This window comes from Equus asinus, chromosome 11 (genome assembly GCF_041296235.1).
Source record: "Equus asinus isolate D_3611 breed Donkey chromosome 11, EquAss-T2T_v2, whole genome shotgun sequence".
Classification (NCBI taxonomy): Eukaryota; Metazoa; Chordata; class Mammalia; order Perissodactyla; family Equidae; genus Equus; species Equus asinus.
The window spans coordinates 19,361,855-19,384,704 of NC_091800.1; the positions used below are offsets into that span (position 1 = coordinate 19,361,855).

Sequence of the window (22,850 nt, forward strand, 5' to 3'; positions counted from 1 at the left end):
TCCTATATAATAGTCTTCCTTTTTATTTTTTTGCTTTGTTTGTTCACTGGCATGAAGATCTCAAAATATCCAACTTCCAATTCCCTGAAATCATCGTCTTCAAATTGAAGCATTCCTCTCTTGAGAAGTGAGACCTCTTTACTACAGAAACATAAAGTTAAGGGGACAAGAATCAAACTTTAAAAAAAAAATTGAGACATTAGGATTAAGGATGAGAGGAACCACTCTACTTCTATACCTTGATTCCTGGGCTCATGTATTCTGGATACGAGAGAAATAGTACCACATACAGGTTGTTGGTTTTCAGCATATAGACACTGTATAGGATATGATCTCAGCCCTGGAACATGTTTTCACCTGGTCAGGTAGAGTTTGCAAAGGGCCATTCCACTATTCTAATAGACAGAAGGTTATGGATGATGGAGCACATAGTAAGATCAATGAATACATTTGGAATTAGCTTATTTCATTAAAGTGAAAAGCAATGCTATGTGGGATAACATGAAGGTAAGTAAGAAATTTAGTTAGGCTACAAATTGGAGAGCTGGAGGCATGATTTTGGATAGAATCTAATGTGTCTATTACAGTGAAGATGGATTATGTCCCACTCCAAGATAGTAGGGATTCACTGCACTCAACCTACAGGCAGCCAGTTGGCTATCTACCCCAGGTATTGGGGCCATATTGAAAGCTCGGTGTAGTGTCTGGCTAGGCATTCAGAAGTGGTAATGGCAAAATAAGCCTTGGTGAGGAGAAGAGATTTTAAGAACTTTTGGATCTACTGGATCACAAGGCCCAAGTAGCAGAATGACTTCGTTGAATCCTGAACTTGTTGCAGAGCCTTCTTTTATTTTGACACCTGCTCAAAAGCAGCAGCCTTCTAATTGGCAAATGGGTCATAGCAGCACATTCAATTCTTGTTGTCTCCAAGACTGAAGGAGGCCCAAAAAGCATTGTGTCTCTTTCCTGGTGGCAGGTTGTACAAAGTGTAACCAGTTGACCTTCACTTAGAGGAACTCCTGGACTAGCTGGACTGGGCCCTAGACTAAATGGACTGGGCCACTGGACCCCAAGACTACCAGACATGTATGCCCTAGACTGCAGACCTTAGAAATCTCACCAAGGTGGCAGGCTGTGAATTTAATGGGATTTACTTCCTACCTTTTGATATTTATGTGTCTTAACAAGACATCTAGGGTATTCGCTACAACCTTCTCACCAGGTGCAATCAGCATGTCATCAGTGACTAGCAGACCACTATGATGTTCTGTCAGATGGCATAAATAATAAAAAATTCCTGTGGACTATATTCTGGCAGGGAGAAGGATGGATATAGCCCTGAGTAAGGAAGTGAAACTGTACTGATGTCTCTGTCAGATAAAAACAAACTACTTTTGGTGTAATTTTTCTAATTACTATAGAGAAAAAGTAATTTGTCAAAGTAATAGGTTGCATACCAGATAGCAGGAGCCGTGCTGATTTACTCCAGTAAAGAAACTCAGCTGATGCTGGTAGAGTCACCACCTGATTAAATTCATAATTCTCTACTGTCATTATCTAAGATCCATTTGTCTTTTGCATAAACCGAATAGGCAAGTTAAGCGAGAATCTGAGAAGAATCCCCACTCCTGCATTTTACAATACTTTGCAGTTCCCCCAGGCATTCAAGAGTTGCTTTAGATTTACTTTTTTTAATAGGGAGAGGTTGCTCCAGAAACTTCCGCTTGGCTCTCACTGCATGTTTTAGAAAACCATTTGGAGCTTCTGCCAGTTACGGAGTATGTATAGTCCAACTATATATTCAGAGTGGATTTAAGGACCCTGTTGACTCACTGTGAGAAAGACATAGACCAAAACTGACTTCCATAAGCTATCACTCTGATGAGACTCAGTGGCATTTTAGGAACTCAGGAAACAGTGTCAGTTTAAGGCAGCGTCTAGTAATTTCCACAAGTCTGTATATTTTCCTTTTCCCAGTTTCCCAGCAGTTACCAGGAGAGGTGCTACAGGAGGAAGGTTCAATTACACACCTATGACATTGTTTCAGTGTTCTTTCTCAAGAAAACTCATCTCTTCCCCTTATTCACAGGGTTCTGGGTCTGTGTATTGAATCAGTTCTGGGAATTCTAAGATTATTCAATTCCTTCAGACTGATTCAAGTCAAGTATCTTCACCTAACAGTTCTTTTCTTTTACATATAAAAGGAAACTTTAGTAATCTGCTTGTTTACCGTAAGCCTATGGGATACCAACACCAAGATTTTTGTGGGTCATATTATACTGATACTACTCTGGAGCTGATGGCCATTTACATAAAAACGTCCACCTTTTCTTTGGTGGTTAATTTCTGCTCTCCAGCCTCTGTCACTCTTCGGTTTCCTTTGGGTTTTTCCAATTAAAAAATTGATAAGCAGTTTACTTCAAAATTTTAAGATCCCTAAGCTTTTAAGAATCCCTTCTCTACTGGCATCTCAACTTCATTTAATAGAGTCCTCAGTGCAGGCCAGGTTTTAGCCAATCATTTGCTCAAACTATTGATGCCACGCCTGGCTCCTTGAACTAGCCTGTTGGATTTAGAATCTCTGATCAGTTCATCCATATTAACAAAATCAGTCAAAGTCAACATTACATTCTTTCCTTCTTGGCCTGGAACCCTTATAATCCATTTCTCACATAAAATGTCCAAGTTTCTACAAGTCTTTTACAGTAAATGCCCTTTCTAATAAGCTGCTCAAGGCATTATATCTGAGCAAAGGCGTCCCCGTCTGCTGTTGCTGGGACTTATGGCATTGCTGGAGACTTTAGTTACCTGCAGTCACTAACTTCTTGTTTATTTGTATAATACGTAGACTATGACTTCTATAATTTCTGCTTCCTTGAATATAAAGCAATTTTCCTTATGGTGCAACATAAAAATGGCTTTTGAAAATGATTCAAGGATGCTTGAAAAGAAAATTCATTCCCCATAGGATTCAGGGTTAAAATGTTAGGATTCATGAAGTATATTATTCAATCGTCTGTCTATATGTATTTTTTGTTATTGATGTTATTGATGTCAGGAGCTAAAATAGTTGTGTTAAAGTTTCTCACAGTGGTGGCTTCGGCTAATTTCCCTTTGCATTTACAGGTTTTTTTTCTTTACATGTTTTGATGCTATGTTATTAAATCTCCATCGTGTATTATTATAGTCTGTCAATGTAGAATGTCTCCCTTTGCCCCGATTTAATTTTTGTTTTGAGTATTTTTTTTTTGCTCCAATGATTTGTGCCACACCTGCCTTATTTTTATTGAAACTTATAATAATTCTTCCTGTTGTTTCATTGTTACTATTTCAATACAGTTATTGTGTAAGAAATATAGAGTTGCATTTGGTTTTTAAAAACAATATGACAGTATTGGCTTCTTCAGATGGAAGTTTAGCCTGTTTCCATTTACTGTAGTAACTAATATGCTTGAGAAGCTACTTTTATTTTACTTAAAGCAGTAAATCACTTAGTGATATGTTAAAAATGATTCAAAATAAAAATGAAATGAAAAATCTTTCATACAAGAAATAGTACATTATTATTAAAAGTCTGAACAATAGTCATGCCTGAATAAAATTGTAGAAAATTTAGAAAAATAAGAAATAGAGGATAAATTTATCAATAATTCTACCACGAAGCAATATACATTATTAACATTTTTGTGTATTTTTTGCCTTCTGTACATATCGTTTTGCATCTCTGAGGTCGAACTGTGTAAGCCATCTGACTTTTTTTAATCATCATAAGAATTTTCCCACATCATTAAACATCCTATATAAATAATATTTTTAATGACTGCATTTTATTGTCATATGATCATAACGTTCTTTACTAATCATAGCTCTATTATGAAAATGTAAGTTCTTTCTTGTCATTTACTATTATTAATAAATCTTTTAATGCATTTAATTAGTTACTTAAACTCCAAAAAAAGTACTATTCCGTCAAAAATATATTTTTTAAAAAGGATCCTTGATATATAATGCATGACTCCTTTGCAAAATTGTGTATCCATTTATGTTCCCAGCATATTAGATTTAAGATTAGAAGTTAAATTTAGTTCCACGATGAAGGAAATTACCAGCATTTTTTTCACTGTTTTATTTCTAGTGCCAACACAGTGCTTGGCACATATATATAGTAGACATTCAGAAAATATTTTTGAATGAATAATTGAATTATTCCTATGCAGGCAATGGTGCGAGAGCAGAAAAGTCATAATCCTTTAGAGTACAAGAGGATGTATTCATTTGAAAAATGGATTAATTGATTTCCCCAAAATCATGCCGCTATTTTTTTGAAAAGTCCAGAAGTAGAACACAGTTTATTGACTCCAGTCTTTATGCTCTTTCTGCAACACATAAAGTTATAATCAATTTTGATTTTTTTTCTAGTTTATGCTGTCTCTATGTATTAATAAGCTAGACTACTATATAATTTTAAATACATATATTTATTTGATATAAAGTCAAATTTATCATATTCACAAAATTCAACATGCTCACCCACACATACACACAAATCAGATTGGTCAATGATGGACCACAAAATGAAGAAAGAATTGACAACTGACAACATGAACCATTTACCTATCTCTGTTTATGTAGTGATATCTTTTTTATCTAGATTTTGCCTTGAAGAAATGTTCCAAACCTGATGTGTGGGGAAGCTAGAATTTAGGCAGAAATCAAGCCAAGTGATGGATTTTGGGACTGTCAGAACATCTAGAAGTTAGGGAGAATAATCCCAGTGAGAAAGAACTGAGAAGAAGCCCTCAAATATGCACATAAACATTCATCAGAGTTTTGGTGGATCTCTGAACTGTGCTTGCATGGATGGTCCCCAAGAATCCCAGTGGGGGAAAATAAAGGTAGAAGACTGAGAGAGGTGGGCAGAGATTTCAGCTGCTGCCCATTACAGGGGAAACAGAATTTGCAATTCAAATCCTGGTGTATTTGTAACACATTGAGATTAGAGTTGAAACTCTATGCAACAGAAGTATAGCCTAGATCCAAAGAATAAGGTATATATTTAAGGGAAAAGCCAAAATAGACTCATCCTAACAAATAAAACAAAATCTCTACACATTTAAGGTGATTCAATAATTTAATTGCCTTCTAGAATAAAACAAAACCCTCTCCAAAAGAGGATAAATTAATCTACAGTTGCTAAAATGTGCCACACATAATGTAGAGTATACAATAAAAAATTAGTAGACCTGTAAAACAAATATGAAAATATGACCTATAATCAAGAGAAAAATTAATCAATAAAAAAGAGACCCACAAATAGCTAAGACATTGAGTTAGCAGACAAGGACTATAAATCTCTATTACAAATACGTCAAAGATTCTTCAGGAAAAAATAGATATAATGGGAGAAAAGCAGGGTGATTTAGATAGTCTAAAAAAGATGAAAGAGGAAACCCTAGAACTGAAAATGCCTTGCCTCAATTCCAAAATCATTGATGGGATTAATAGCAGAACAGATAAAACAACTGAAAGGATTATTAAACTTGAAGACAGGCTAGTAAAAATTATAGAAATTGAAGGAGAGAAAGAGGAAGGATTTAAAACATTAATCAGAGTCTTAATATGTGTGACAGTATCAAATGATCTAATATACCTGTAACAGAAGTCACAGAAGGAAAGAAGAGAGAGACTGGGTCAGAAAAATGCATGAAGAAATACAGGCCAAAAAAATTCCATATTTGTTTAAAAATAATAATCCATACATCCAAGAAGTTCGGCAAACAGCAAGCAGGACAAATAAAAAGCCATATCTAAATACATCATTGTCAGTTACAGAAAAGAAATGATAAAGAAAAATATTTATTAAGGAACAGAGGAAAGAGATACATTACATACAGGAGAACCCCAATAAAACTGAGAGCTGTCTTCTCATCATAAAAGTTGTAGACCATAAAATGAAACAACATTTTTAAAGTGGTAAAAAAACCAAAAAACAAAAAAGGCTGGCAACCAAGAAGTCCACATCAAAAATCTATCATGCAGAATTAAGGCAAAATGAAGACATTTTAAATAATCAAGTGTTGATACAATGTTCTGCCTTCACCATGGCAAGACATGTCCACTACAATGTATCTCTCCCATGACTACAATTAAATACTCTATATAAAATGAAATTATACTTAAGGATTCTGAGATATGAATAAAAGTAGATGGCTTAGAGAAGGTAGTCAAACTGGGGAAAGCAGCCCAGGTCGGGTGTGTGGGGTGTGTGTGTGTTCTATTATTTTTTATACAACTGCATAGTGGAATAGTGATATGGGAAGCTAAAACTTCTGTAGAACTCCTATATATCTGACCCTTAGGAACCTGGAAGAGGAGCAGATTGTAGCAGAATGTGGGGGTAGAGGGGATTCCAGAGAGAAGGGAGCTGAAGAGGGGGATTCCCTGACTTTATCTATGAACTTGCACAAGCATCAGGCACACTCCTTGCTGTGCATGAATGAGACAGACCCAGAACAGCATAACAAAGATGTTGAGAACTGAGCTAAGATTTTAAACATTGGCCCCAGTCTCAGACTAACCCCTGATTTTTGCGTGTGTGACAGAACCAAGCAGCATAGCAAAAGCTTCGGAAACTAAACTGAGATTAGAACCACCACCCACAGAAAGCAAGATAGAATTTGTGGTCTCAGTTGATTACCTGATAAAACAACAATGAAAGCAACAACTTTCGGAAGATTTTAACAGAATCTATAGTTTACAAAAAATATTCAAAATATTCAGGATGTAATCCAAAGTTGCTTGACATAAAAAGACACAGAAAAGGTGACAAATTTTCAAGGGAGGCAACAATCTGGGCAAAGAGCCGGATGTTGGAATTTTTCTATCAAAGAGTTTAAAGCAGCTAATATAACTGTATTCCATGAAGTAAAGCTGAATACATATGAAATGAATAAAACATAAAAATTCTCAGCAGAGAAATAGAAGCACTTTTTAAAAATTGGAAATTTTAGAACTAAAAATGTAGTACCTACAATAAAAAATTCATTGGATGGGCTCAATAGAAAAACAAATATGACAGAGTAAAGAGTCAGTGAAGTTGAAGATAGAACAGTAGAAATTCCTATTAATATCACAATAGATGCAGAAAAAGCATTCAGAAAAATTTAATATCCATTTAAACTCTCAGCAACAAAAACTAGAAGAGATCATTCTCAATCTGAGAAACAACGTCTATTAAAGCAAAACACCACCTAAAGCTAGCATCATTCTTAATGGCTAATGTTGAGCTTGTACTTCCCAAAGATCAGTAAAAGTTAAAAAACGCCCACTCTCATCATTATTATTCAACATTGCACTGGATATCTTAGTGAATCCAAAAGGCAAAACATGCATTTGTAAATACATACATACACACATACATAAAATAAACACTGGAAAGAAGTAAACCTGTCTACATTCTCTGATAATATGATTGTTGGAAAGAAAATTCTAAGGCAGTAGATTTTTCTACAAAAAATCTGCTAGAACTCATAAGCAAATTTATGACAGTCATATGACTTATGGTCAAAATTTTATAAATCAATTCTATTTCTAAATACTGGCAGCAAACAATTGGGAAATGAAGTTAGAAGAGGAGCATTTAAAATAGTATCGAAAACAGAACTATCTTAGCAATAAATTTAATGAAATGCATGTGAGATTCCTACGCTTAAAAGTATAAAATATTACTAGGAGAAATTAAAGAAGATAAACACACACATGAAATATTTTTGTAAAATTGAAGATTTAACATTTTTAACATGTCAGTACTTTCTAAATTGATTTATATATTCAGTGAAATTCCAGGAAAATCCAAGCAGATATATTGTAGAAATTTACAGAGTAGTTATAGTATTTGTATGAAAATGCAAAGGATGTGTAACAGCCAAAGCAATTGGAAAAAAAAAAAAAACTAAGTTGGAAGGCTTTCACCACTTGGTTTTATGACTTGTCATAAAGCTATTGTCATCAGGAAAATGTGATCTTGGCACAAAGATAGGCAAAGAAGTCAATGGAAATTGGAAATAGATCCATACCTATGTAGTAAACTGATTTTCAGCAAAACGACTGGAGTAATTACATGTGAATTGTCTTTTCAACAAATGGTGCTGGAACAACTGAGAATCATACAAGTAAAGTCAAATCTCAGCACTGCCTCACAAAAATGAATTTGATGTGATCACAAATCTAGACATAAAAGCTAAATGCACAGCTTGTAGAAAAAATAGGAGACTATGTATGTGACCTTGTTTTAAGGAAAAATTTCTTACACAGGACACAAAAGGATTAACCATAAAAGAAAACGAATCGATAAAAAAGACTTCATCAAAATTTGAAACTTTGCTCTTCAAAAGACTATTTTAAAAACTCACAATTTAAGCTACAAACTGGGAGAAAATACATATTGTACTACAACTCAATAAGAAAAAAAATAGGCAAAAGTTGTAAACAGAATCTTCAAATAAGATGATATAGTAATCACCAATAAACACAGGAAAAGATGCCTAACATAATTATCAGGGAAATTGGAATTACCATGAAAGGCTATATCACATACTCTAAGGGGGATGGAAATTTAAAAATCTAATAGTACCAGTTATTAGCATCGTTGTGGAAGATATGAAACTCTCATTGCTGAAGGGAATATAAAATGATACACTTTGGAAACCAGTTTGGCAGTAAGTAAACAAATACCTACCCTATGATCTAGCATTTCTACTCCTAGATATTTACCTAAGATAAAGATATATCTCACAAAAGAGTTGCTCAAGTATTATCGATCAGCTTTCTTTACAATGAACCCAAACTGGAAACGATCCAAATTTCTATCAAACAAGAGAATGAACAAATTGTGGCATATCCACACAAATACATTCAGCAATAAAAAAGATATGCAACAACATAAATGCACCTCAAAAAACATAATCCTGAGTGAAAGAAGCTAGGCATAAAAGAAGATAGATGATTCCACTTATATAAAATTTCAAAACAGGCAAAACTAAGCCATAAGCCTGCACCATACTTTTGAATTCATCAAGTATTCACTTTGCGATTCAATTAATAGAAGTAATTCTATAATCTTTCACTTAAAATTATGTTGTATAAAATATCAGTAGAGAGAGATTATGAGAAATTTCCATTTACCTCTTTTTCATTATTCAGGGAAAAATAGATACTCTGACATACATATTTCAAAACACCTAATAATTTATCCAAACAGAGAGTTTCCAATGAAGATAACCAAAACAATGTGGCCATCAGGGAAAAAGATGATTTTCATTTAGTTTTTTCTCTAAGATTTTCTAGTTATTTTGCCCAGGAGCAGTGTCAGCACTCGATTTAGAGTGCTTGACATGTTTTACTAAAGAAAATAAAGGAAGGATTTACTGGTCTTCATGGGTCTACGGTAATCTCCCTGATTCTAATAAATTTATTTAAATTGAAAATGACCTTAGCCATCTATTCTTTTTCATAAGACAGAGAAAGTTGTTGAGTTTACTCCAATTGAAATGAAAGTTTTCTCTTGTCATAAACTGCCAATTAGCTTGTGCTCACTGAGTTAATTTTGTATTATGAAGCCAAAGTAATGCAACAATTCACTAACTGATGAGTTGTGAGGTCTTGGTATTCCAGATTAGTAGTCAAAACACCTCAGAAATGAAATTCTGCCTTTGCCAATGAGCCTGACATTTTATAATTCTTGTCTGTAATTACTGATGCTCTGAGAACTAGCGTGCCCTTCCTTCTATCTGCAACAAATTCTGTTCAATTCTCATCTTCTGGATTTAGTACAATGCCTCTAATTTTATTCTGTATGATCTTTTAATCTTCGTAGCACTAATTTTTAGCCTATGTATGTGCCTTTGCATTGCAAATTATTTTAATGGCTTTGTTTTCTTTATATCATATTAAGTTATAAATTCTGGGAAAATTGTCATACGAATCTCACCTGCAAGAATTAAATGAGATAATGCCAATAAAGTCCTTAGCACATTGACTGGCACATATTAAATATGCAATGAAGGTAAACTATTATGTCTGATAAACTCCTTATAGGGAAGATCTTTGTCTTTCGACCTTTGTGTATGGTAATTACGGATCTGTGTCATCACTCCCTAAATTAATTTCATCCAATAATTTCACAGGAATGATTTAAATTGTGAACATCTATGAAGATTTTTACTTGGTGGGTGCTTCCTTTCCTGAAGTTACCATTTTTTCACCTGAGAACGCTCTCAGCAATTACGTGGTACTCTTTAAAACTCTTTTCCTCACTAGTGGGAGGAGGGGCAACAAGTGAGTGATTGCACCAAAGATGGGAAAGAGTAAGCGTCATGGCAAGCTCAGCAGCAAGCCGGTGGATACAGAGTAACACCTTTAAATCTGTAAACTGGCTTTCCTCACAGTCAGAAATTTTCTTTCTACTCTGTAAGAACTATTCAATGAACAATAATACACAACTGAAATAAAATTTTAAATGCTTTGAGACTTTATATTAAAATAACCCTGAAAATTTTTATTTTTGGCTAGATATTCTTCACCTAATCTTGGCCTGGTCAGCATTTTCCCTTTCTTCTATCGTGTAGAAATATAAAATACATAAAAGTGACAGAGAGAATATTTTGATAGCATGCATGTGTTACTCTTTTTCATCACACGTTCCGTGTTAGAATGCAGAATATTTGAGAAAGGTAATGTTTTCTTGCAGTCGTCTATCCTTCTTGCAGAAACCCATCACCTTAATAGGAGTCCTCAAAAATTGCTTGGCCCATAGATTCTTTTTTGGCTCATTGGAAATATTTCATAGTATTGCACTATCCTAGATTTCCTAAGTCATCCTTTTTTTCCATCTAGAAGCTATTTTTCTTTTCTCTAACTTCAGAGTGGCCAAGTCATTCCTCTGATAGTGACTAACAGACCCTTTTCAACATACTCTATTTTCCCCACACAAACAATTTCCTAGTTGAAGCAACATCAATCATCAAAGAAATCAGTTCTTTGGTAAATACACCTAAAGGAGTTGGCTAGAGATTTTTTTAAACCTCTCTATAGAAGTAGGACCTAACAGATTCCTAGGTAATATTTCTGAATGTCTCCAAATCTAAATATAAGACTTTCTTAGAAATGAATGGCCTCAAACACTCATTGATAGGAATTACACAGATTATCTAATCTTCCTGAACTCTGCTTCACTTACATGCAAAATGTGGATGAAAACACCAAACTACTGTGAAAATTATATAAAACAATGCATATAAACTTCTTTGCATAGTGCCAAGCAATACAAGCTATCTATCTTTATAAGAATTACTGTGATAATGAGTACACTGCATTTCTATCACACCAGGAATAGTCCACCTTATAAAAAAAGTGGTGTTAAGTAAGGTTAGGGGCCAGCCTGGTGGCATAGCGGTTTAAGTTCGTACACTCGGCTTTGGTAGCCTGTGGTTCACTGGTTTGGATCACAGGCATGGATGGACCTACACACAACTCATCAAGCCATGTTGTGGCAGCATCTCATGTACAAAATAGAGGAATATTGGCACAGATGTTAGCTCAAGGACGATCTTCCTCAAGCAAAAAGAGGAAGATTGGCAAGAGATGTTAGCTCAGGGCTAGTCTTCCTCACCAAAATAAAAAAAAGAAGTAAGGCTATATGATATAGTGAGAAGAATCAGTATTTCATAATACAGGCATGTGACTCATATTCTTGTCAAGATATAGACTGTTTCCACGATTCCAGATTTCCTCATGTCTCATTGTAGTCAGTCTCCTCCTGGCCTCTGGAAACCACTGATCTAATGTCTATCACAGTAAGTTTAGCTTGTTTAGAATTTAATATAAATGGATTACAGAATCTTTCGTATCTGCCTTCTTTCATTAAAAATAATGCTTCAGATATTCATCTTTGTTGATTTCTTTTTATTTCTTGGTAGCAGCATTTTAGTTCCGCCTCAGTTTTTTTTTGCATTGAAAAATAGATATTATTAGTGTTATGTATATAGTTAGTATATGCTTAGATTTTTCCAGTCGTTTATTAATTTTATTGCTGTTCACTTTTTTTTGCATCTTAGATCTTCCATCAAGAATAATTTTCTTTCCTACTAAAGTATTAGTAGGAAATTTTGCAGAAATTTTGTACCAATAAAGGACATTTTCAGAAGTCCCTCCACTGTAGTTTGGGGATAAACTCATTTTTTGTTTGCCTGAAAAAAATCTTTATTTCACCCTCATTCTTTAGTATTAATTTAGCTAGGTATAAGATTGGAGGTTGACAGTTAGGGCAGACATGGTCAGCTATCCATGAGGGATGCCTGCCACACTTCTCTGGGACAGAATTGTTGCAGAAAGTAGCTGCCCACACAGGGATTATATTGATCAGTCTCCTTTGCATCGAGGTAGGCCCATATTTTTAGTTCTTTCCAATGTATTGTGAGAAGTGAAGCCGTTCACTTCCAGCCTGAAGTGTTTAAGAAGGGATTTCCCTTCTACACCCATTTTTGCCCCTGTTTCCTGACCGAAAGCCTAAGGCCTGGGCTGGTGAGGGAGCCCAAGGAGAAGGGAGCCTGATTGAATCACTGTGAGGTGAGCCACAAGTCAAACATCCACTTGTACTTTACAGGAACAAGAGAGAGTTTCTGTTATGGTAACTCACTGTTATTTCTGATTTTAGCTGTTATAGCAACTACATTATTTTAATTAATACAATTAATTCTTCTCTGCATTTAGAAATCATTATACAACTGTATACTGGCTTCTTGGATTGCTGTTGAAAAATCTGAGGTTGGTGTTATGATATGGTTTTTTAGTTGCTTGTCTGTCTTCTCTCTCTTGCTAGTTTTATAACCAGTTTGTGTTCTGCAATTTTGCTACACTGCCTCTAGTGGTTGATATTTATTTATATTGTTTTGCACTTATTGTTCTTACTAAACCAGAGTATTTATTTCTCTTTTCAATTCTGTGTACCTCTCAGATTTTAACTCTTCTAATGTTACTTCTACCTTATTCTTTTTATTCCCTTCATCTGCAATTCCAATGATAGGTATTTAAAAATTTTGCATTCTTTCCCCCCATTGTGTCTACATTTATTTTCTGGTATTTTCAATCTCTGGTAACTTATTTATCTCTATCTTTCAGCTCCCCTATGTTTAATTTGATGTTTAACCCATTTATTAAAAATTATTTCAAGGGCCTGCCCCGTGGCTTAGTGGTTAAGTTTGGCACACTCCACTGTGGCCTGGGTTCAGTTCCCAGATATAGACCCACACCACTTGTCAGTGGCCATGCTGCAGTGGCAACCCACATACAAAATAGAGGAAGATTGGCACAGATGTTAGCTCAGGGCAAATCTACCTCAAGCAAAAAGAGGAAGATTGGCAACAGATATGAGCTTCGGGCAAATCTTCCCAAGCAAAAACTAAATAAATAATATCATGGATTATACAATTTTTTTTCATTTGTAATAACATTGTTTGGTTCTTTATCAAGGCCATCTACTCCAGTTGAGTAATACCTTCTTCCTTGATTATAATTTTGATTTCTTCAACATTTCCTATATATTATATAATCTACGTGATAAATTCATTATTTGAAAATCTTGAAGTTTTAATTCTACTGTTTTTTGTCCTTGCTAACTTTATGAGGGGCTTGTTGCCTACATATTTTGTAATTTTGGCCTGTGGGCTCATGTTGACAGTTTTATCAGCAGATTAATGTGAAACTTGAGATGAGGGTGCTTCCCTCCAGCGTTTCAACTGATTTTGCTTCTGTAGGATACACTGGGATACCAATAAGCCAGGACAAGTTTAAAATAAATTTCTCAGTTTGGGTTTCCTTGGCTTCATAAGTGGTATAAATCCATATCTCAAACCAATATGAAGGGATACCTAATTTCATTTCCATGTTTGTTTCTTCTGTTAAGTTTCTGTAAAATGAAATTGATTTATTAATAAATTTAAAATAACATGTATAGTGCATCATGTGTATCTCTTATGTCTTTTGTATGGAAAGATGTCTTAAATCATATTCACCATATCTACATAATGTAATTTTGATGGGTACATTTTTTTCTCTCTGACGTTTTCTCATTTCTTAAATAGTTTATAGTGAATATGCATTTTTGGTATAAAATAGTAAGATTTAAAAAACAGTAGATTATCAACAAAAATAAAACTCCAAGAAAGTAAATGTATTTTAAGGGGTACATAATATAGTACTACTCATATAAAAAGAGGGAGTACTTAATATATTACAAGAGCGGACATAAGAAAGATTTTCTTTTTTCACAGAGTCCCAAAGATCTATGTATATCACAGGAGAAAAGTCTTTTATTTTTACTTTATGAATGTGGCTACCCAATTATATGTTCAAGGCTGGCAGGCAGCTTGAACAATTTTTGCACTTCTTGCAGGACTGCTGTATAGCATTAGGGAAGCACTTTTTCTGCAATGACCTGGCATTGGGTTGAAGAATTAATTTAGCCAAGACAGTTTTTTAAAAATTCTAAACAAACATGTGTAATGCTATATTTTATCAAAATATTGTACTTTCACCTATACGTTGGTGTACAGTTTTATGTACTACTTAAAATAAATGTATGAACATACATTCTGTTGTTTATATTTAATGACATTTGAATTGTGGAACATAAGATTTTTTTTTACAGTTCACAACAAAGTGGAAATGCAGCTTTAAAGACTTAAAACAACTTTGTTACTACAACACTGATGCTATATGCATATAAGACCCCAGAAATGACTTGAAAACAATATCTTCATTCATCCTGTTTTCTGTCTAATCAATCAAAAGTGTTCTCAATATAAATTAGTCATTAGAAAAACCAGAAAAATAAAATCAAGCACTTTTCAGTCGAGAACATTTTTATTTTATGACCCTGGCCTTTGAAAAAATTGCCAAGTGGAGAATCCGTGATGACTGTGTATGGAACTTATAAAACAGAGCTTCATACTGTAGAAAATTCAGTAATTCAATATGAAACCTGAGTTTATCCCAAGACAGAAATTATTGCTGCTTCTTGAGGACTTCACATTGTTGAAAATGCAATTAAAATTATGATTAGACATCCACTTGCATTCTCTTACCAAATTTTTATTGTTAGCTGCCAACCATTTGAAAGTCTATGTTCAAGACTGTAGAGAGGTTCAAATATGAACAGAATGGTCTCCTTCTCCTTTAATTTTACCCAAGGTAAATCAAAACACCATCCATCCCTGACATTCATCAATATACAATCTCACCACTCTTTGGTTCCAGTCACATAAAATTAGCATTTTCCTCTTACACTCCACACATTTGAGGTAATATTAGCATTAAATAATTTCTATATGTAGCACCAACCACTAGATTCAGAAACACTGGCTCTATCCTAAATAGTACTTTTTCTCCCAATCTCTCTTTAAAGTTCCTCTTTATGACGCTATCTTTAAAAAACCTCATGATGTATTTATATTACAGCTTTAAAAAAAAATCCCATTTACATTCCAGTCTCATTTTTCTGAGGATGTGACTTATTTCCAAAATAGATACATGGTAAGTATTTTAGTTTCATCGTCTAAATGTGTACAAATCAACATTTAGCTTCGGTTACTATGCTGATGATAACTAAACTCTTGCAGACCATGTGAATAGCATGGGATTTAGATTTGAACAGATCTGGTCAAATCCCAGCCCCATCACTTAGTAGCTTTGTATCCCTAAGTAAGTCAATTAACTTCTCTGAGAGTTTCTTCATTCGTAAAATAGGGATAGAAAAAATCCTTTTATGAGATTATATGAATAATATATTTGAATGTTCGACAAAGTTGAATTACTTTTCCTTAATTTCTGGTTTCATTTTCAGTGGGTGATATTTCTAGACCTAGTCTCCCCATCCTAGGGGTATAATCTCTTGTGTCTTGTAGCTCCTATGACTTTCAATATAGTAGATAGTAGTTGTATGAGTATAACAGCTAACATCAGTGACATAAATTTAATTCAACAGTAATTGCTCTTGTCTATTCCTCAGTGCCTAAGATCTTATTGTTCACTCTCATAACTGATTTTTTTATAGGCACTATTTCAGCTGGAATGCTTTCTTCAAGGTTCCAACTCTAACCAGCTTGAATGACAGCTGATTCAATCAGAGGAGCATCTCATCAGTAAGGCACCCCCTCCCCAAACACACTCCCCTTTTTTTCTTAAAAGAACTGGAAGAAATATCTGACTATTATGCTGGTTGTTTGGGTCCATTTAAGGGTTTGGAGATTACTGGTTCAGCAACACCTGACTTCTATTTTGAACTTGTGTATAATAAAGATTAAACAATTGATTTAGGCACAAAGAGATAGATTAAGGGGGAGATTTCTGCAGCTCTCAGGCCCTTCTAGTCTGAGCTTTAGCCTGGCTCCTGGTTCTTGATGCACTCTTTTGTCCTAGCATATCAGCCTTTTCTTGATGTGGGCTAATATCTTCCGAAGGACTTCTGTCTCTGTCAAGCACCTATTGAGAAGTTTTACTGATTTGCTCCACATTTCAAGGATTTTATGCCATAACTACTATATTTATTAAGGCTCTCTTGGAAGCAAACTATAGAAATCAATTCAAGCAATCTTAAGAGAGGAGGAGGGGAAGGAAGAAAGGAAAGAAGAGGAGGGGGAGGGAAAGAGAAATTTATTTGAAGGATACTGAAGTATCTCAAAGAAACAGAAAAGGCTGAATAACCGAGACTTGGGAAGAGAAAGAATCAGGATTGCTATAGGGACTTAAGCACAGGAATAGCTGACATTTTTTGTTTCTAGAATATGATCATTTGCTAGACTGTCTTCAATGACTAACAGTTCCATTCTTTGGCCCTTGTTTCAATCTGAGAAGAAAGCATCTGCTTGACCCACTCTGGACCAGGTGTCTTTCCCCAGACTGATCAATCAGAAAGCATGGACAATTATAAGAGACTAAGGAATTGTTGAATAGCTGCCCTGACAGGTATCTATTCTATTTATATATGTTTTCCACTCTAAATTCTTTGTTTTCCTGCTCCTACTGTATGTTTTTATCTCTTTTCTTCTCTCTTTCTGCCTTTAAACAACTCAAGCATTGTCCTGCTCAGTGAAACATCTTTATCCTGAGCAAAAAGAGTGAACAATTTCTGTTTTTGTGGATAGAAAGCATTAGTTAATTTCTCCTTTGTGCAATGTTCCAGTGGAATATGTCTGGAGATGATATTTGGAGGATTGTTTATTGCAGGAATCTCTTGTTTTCCACTTTAAACAATTTCAATTGCTGAGTAGAATGGAATACATCCTCTGGAGGCTGCACTTAAAGCCTGTTATCTGGAAGAAAAGCCTTTTCCTAATTCCCACTCTTTGTTGGATTTAAATTGACATACCCATTTAACTCAAAGTAAAATTAGTTCTAAAACAGACGATGATGGTAATTCAAATAGATGCTTCAATTTCTGTGGTTGAAAGTGAGATATATAGTTTCTATAATTGTCTTATAGTCTTAACTCCTAGGATTCTTTGTGCACTTCTTGGGCCTTGGGCTTGGAGATAGGTGAGATAGAATCAATGTTTTAAGCATTAATCAGAGACTAAAAGAAAGTGCCGTTGGTATTTATATGAAATCACAGTTTATGGAAACTGTCTCTAATCTTAATATTTCAAATATATCTATACCATATAAATTCTCATGAGTTCTTGTTTTACACACTGATGAGTTCCAATAGCTCACATTTATAGCAATACCCCATACTTCAATACTCTGAGCCCCCACACTTAATTAGAAAATGATCAAGCTTTTCTTGGTTCTTATATGTAATTTGAGCTGTAGCCAGCAGCTCTCCAGTTCCTGCATCATGGAATCCATTGCTCTTGACATTCTTGATCACCATTGCTCTGCTGCCCTTGGGACCTATATAGTATTGCTGCCTGGGCTGTTTTCTATTCCTGATGCCTCTGACCACTGAACAAACATGGATCAACCTTATACTACAAGGCCACTGGCTCATCTCGTTCTCCTTTCGGTAGGAGAACTCCTCTCACTTTTCGTGACCGGTTCATTTAGATTGATTCTCATAGAGAGCTATTGATCCTCTTGTGACACTTTTTGTTTTTTCCTTTATACCGTGGCCCTCTACTTCTCAATCCACAAAGATACCTTGGGAAGGGAAAAGAGATGGCCGAGCACAGTGTTCCACTATACCTGCAGGCGTTGCTCCTGCCAATACTGAGGCTTGTTTTCAGCGTGACCTATCCTGCTAGACTTCTTGACTCATGATGCTTTTTTCCCAGCAGCTCCAATGTCTTTTCTGCATCTTATTCCTATATAAAAAATACATATCCCAATCATAGGCCGGGAACAAGGTTTTTCTCATGAACTCCTTGAGCCACACGTAGATTAAGGAGCATCCCAGGCCATGTGTCTCAGATTCCCAGACTTTCTGTGGCCAATAGGAAGCAAGTTTTCCTCAAATGAGTGGAAGACTTCCAAGAGGGTGATGCTATCTAGTCTCCATTCTAACTTTACCCAGCCAAAAATTTTCTAATGCACATATGTCTCTATCACCTAGAGACTCTGTGTGTGTATGTGTGTAACATGTTATAATACAATTTTTTTATTGTGGTAAAACACATACTATAAAATTCACCACTTTAAACATTTTTAAGTATACAATTCAGTGTCATTAAGTACACCCATATTGTTGTGCAACCATCATCACTATCCATCTTCAGAACTTTTTCATCATCTCAAGCTGAAACTCCATATGCATTAAACCATAACACCCCAGTCCTCGCTCTCCCAGTCCCTGGTAACGACTATTCTACATTCTGTCTCTATGAATTTGACCAATCCAGATATAAGTGGAGTCAAATAGTATTTGTCCTTTTGTGTCTGGCTTATTTCACTTACATAATGTTTTCATGGTTTATCCATGGTGTAGCATATATCAGAATTTCATTCTTTTTAAAGGCTGAATCACATTTCGTTGTGTGTGTGTGTGTCTGTATGTGTATACATATCTCACATTTAGCTTACCCATTCATCCATTGATGGGGACTTGGGTTGTTTCTACCTCTTGGCTATTGTGAATAATGCTGCCATGAACATGGATGTACAAATATCTGCTCCTATCCTAGTGTCAACTGAAAAAAACTTTAAGTATATCAATACACATGTTTAGATCCCTTAAAATTAGGCAGATGCTATTCAGCTATTTTGTTTAAAAATGGGTTGTAGATGGGTTATTTAGATTAATGAATTGAAACATTTATTAATATAGATTCATTCATTTATTTAAATTCACTAATTAAATTATTCATTCAAATTATTGAGAAGGAGGAATATAAATATGAATGAGATAGTGTTTTTGCACTTAAGGTTTTTACAATCCAGTTGGGGAGACAGAGAAGGAAGTGAGTACGGAAAACAATTTTTTTTGAAGAAGAAAATTAGCCCTTAGCTAACTGCTGCCAATCCTCCTCTTTTTGCTGAGGAAGACTGGCCCTGAGCTAACATCTGTGCCCATCTTCCTCTATGTTATATGTGGGACGCCTACCACAGCATGGTGTGCCAGGCGGTGCCATGTCCTCACCCGCGATCTGAACCAGCGAACCCCAGGCCACCGAAGTGGAATGTGCGCACTTCACCACTGCGCCACTGGGCCGGCACCTGAAAACAATTGATAATTATTAAAATAGTAATCTACACAGCGTGCTATGGAACACAGAGCAGGGCATGCAGGAGATTCAGGAAGACTTCCTGGGAGAGATGATACTGGAACTGAATCTGCAAACATAAGTAGGATAGTTGGAGAACAGAGGAGGGAGTTGTCCTGGCTAAGAAGAAAAGTGCTAAAAATCTTGAAGTCTGAGGAAGAAGAGTGAGGGGATGGTGAGTAGTCAATACGGCTACGGTAGTGTGTGAAACTCGAGAGCCAGTGGGGCTGAGACTGAAGCTATACAAATGGGAGATCATAAAAGGCTTTATTCCTGCACAAGCTAAGGAGTCTGATTTTTATCCTAAAAGCAAGTCTGGCACTGCAGCTAATTCTCCTGAAACTTTAAATACATTTTGATAAAGAAAATGCTTCTTGCATTAGTTTGGATCTAGTCTTGTTTCCTGACGCATCGGGCACAGCACTGCCACCTACTCAGGAACAAATTGTGCCAATACTTAATAACAGTCTGCCCACATGGACTTTTAAAATCAGTATAATTATGAGAGATTATAGCTCTTTTATGTTAGCAATTAATTTGTTCACTGTTTTTATCATTGATAAATGAAGAACTAATACCAGATTACCTACAAGTGCCCCAAATTCTAAATAGAATTTTTAAATTAAAATGGTTGAAAGATCCTATTTTGTCCTTAGTCAGATGAGAGCTATTTTGTAAAAAATCAGTTGTTGCACACCTGCAACTTATTTTCTTTATAATAGACTCCATCTTCCTAACTAAGGTACTTTTCTTTACATTCAGTGTAATCATAAGGCAAAATGTTGGTAGGCTGACAAAATTAATGGATTATATGGGCAAAAGTATTCAACAGTACATCCATATTGTCAGTCCCACTCTGTAAATTCAGGACCACTATATTCCAGTGAGATTCCTATGACCCCAATATCAGCTGAAAGTATGACTTGGAAATGAAGTTATAAAATTCTCCAGAAAGTAATCTACATTCCAATATATAAGGGGGCAGGTGGAGAGGGTCTTTGGGTTACTAATTACATTTTCCCCACTAACATATCTTGGCTAAAGAGCACTCTTCTGAAATTGTAGATAATATTATTGTTCCAGATTTAAAACAAAATATTTATCCTTAAACAAAATTATGGGGAGGAATATAGCAAGTCACCATGATACTGAAAAGTCACTGGCAAAAGGGACTGCTGGTCTAACATGGAACATTCAGGAGGAGACATCAGACAAAATCCTGTTCTCTCTCTGAAGCAATAGTCCTACTTTATACTCCTAAGGAGTGTCTCATACAATTTGAAGGGACCTACAATGAAAACTATAACATTCAAGAACAGTAAACATTTTTAAAAAATCAACCCGTATGTAAAATGCTGTATGGTGTGGATACTTAAGATGACTGAAACATAAATATTTTGATGCTTAGATGATGAAAATCTTAGAGAATTTACAAGAAAATCTCTTTCTGAACAGCAAAAGCATGATACAGTGCTGTAGATAAACATAAGCACATTGCCACAAACAGAACACATATAGAAACTTTCTTTAACGTACATTTGGCTTATAACTTCTCTTTACAATTGTGGGTATGCTGTAGGATAATTTCTTTCCAGTGTATATTTCTTGGTTAAGAGAGCCTAGGAACAGAGCCACACAGAGAAAATCATACACAAGTACCCTGAAGAAACAACTTCTTACGTTAAATGGATTTTCCTCCATACTTTGAGGAAACATTTCATCTCTTTAAAACATGATTGTCAAAACCAATATACTGTAAAGACCATAACAACTAGAACTTTGTCATATTCCCTGTAGAAACCTCACCACCTGGAATTAAGCTTGACACAGCACACGCTCAAAAAATTTAACTGAATATGTGAATAGCATACAATTTTGAACAATCAGGTTTCATGATCTATTTGAAGTTCTTCTCTAAAATGTCAATGCTCCCTGGCCAAAGACCACCAGAAGCACTCATGTGGTTGAATGATGTTGGGTTGGCTGCTAGTTGCATTGACAGAGAATGCACACCATGGTGAAATGTGGCACATCTTGGTGAGAGGGTCTGAAGAAAGACTTAGTGTAGGATCTGGGCTTCTATTAGGTGACTTCATGGAGGATTTAAGGAAGCAGGACTTTGCTCTGGATCAGCCTTTGTCAGGAAGTGGGGATAATTCTATAACTGGGTATCACAATAAAACTTATCTAGAATGAGGGTAGACTAGAATGAAGACAAAGGTGCATTTAGTAAAGAAGCTGTGATTACTCATATTAGCCAAGATGGGGGAATTTTTGTGGCTTGGAAAATTTTTTTCTTATGTTTCCCAGACATAGTTATGAAGTGGTCTTACTTTTGTCTTGCTCCATCATGGTCACAGAGTGCCCTTCTCTGATGCGGGGTTCTGAAAATTGTTTTGTTTAATGGGAGAACACCAGAGGCCGACGAGGGGTTCCAGGCCAGCTCCTCCTAACACCAGGGCATAACGCCTGGCAAGTTCCTAGTTACAGAAGGCCACTGTAGTCTTTCTCAAAATTAATCTAGTAATTAGTCTTCCACTTTTGACTTTTATCCTTAAAGTGTTTTCAATAGCTAAGTAAATGTAATAATTTTAGATTACATGCCAACCTCAAGGCACACTTTGAAGATAATTGACTAAAATTTTGAAATGAGGAGCAAGTCTGAAAGGGTGAGCACAAAAATTTTTAAAGTGGTTACTTACATAATTTAAGATAATGTAGTGGGATTATGAGATTTTACCTTGCTTTTCTTTCTTTTCTCTGTTTTCTAATGAAAAATATCTTTTGAAGTGTGTGAAATGCTTTGAATAAGGTGTTAAATGTCCAAAGTGCTCAGAATTATTTTTTATTATGAAGAATTCTATGACAGTGAGTAGTAAACAGAGTGACTGTTTTCAGTATATGAATAATTTCAGATGAAAAACAGCTAAAATGAATAAAAGGCCAATTTTCCCAATCCCACTACCTGTGAGACGAGGTGTTTCAATGTACTGTGGGAGGGAGGGGCCCCTTCAGATGCATGATTATAAGTAGTAATAACTGAAAACCATTAAGTTGGAGCTGAGTAGTTTGGTGGAGAAAGGAAAAAGAAAATGTCAA

General features: G+C 35.3%; 1 long non-coding RNA gene across 1 annotated transcript in view; it reads left to right on the forward strand.

Annotated features, from left to right (window-relative positions):
• The first annotated feature begins 12,767 nt into the window (after positions 1-12,767).
• LOC123288713 (uncharacterized) overlaps positions 12,768-22,850 on the forward strand; it is a 74,974-nt gene continuing 64,891 nt past the window's right edge. Inside the window, exons 1-2 of the long non-coding RNA XR_006532222.2 lie at positions 12,768-12,822; positions 16,109-16,196. This is a non-coding gene — a long non-coding RNA (uncharacterized lncRNA). The remainder of the gene's footprint in view (positions 12,823-16,108; positions 16,197-22,850) is intronic.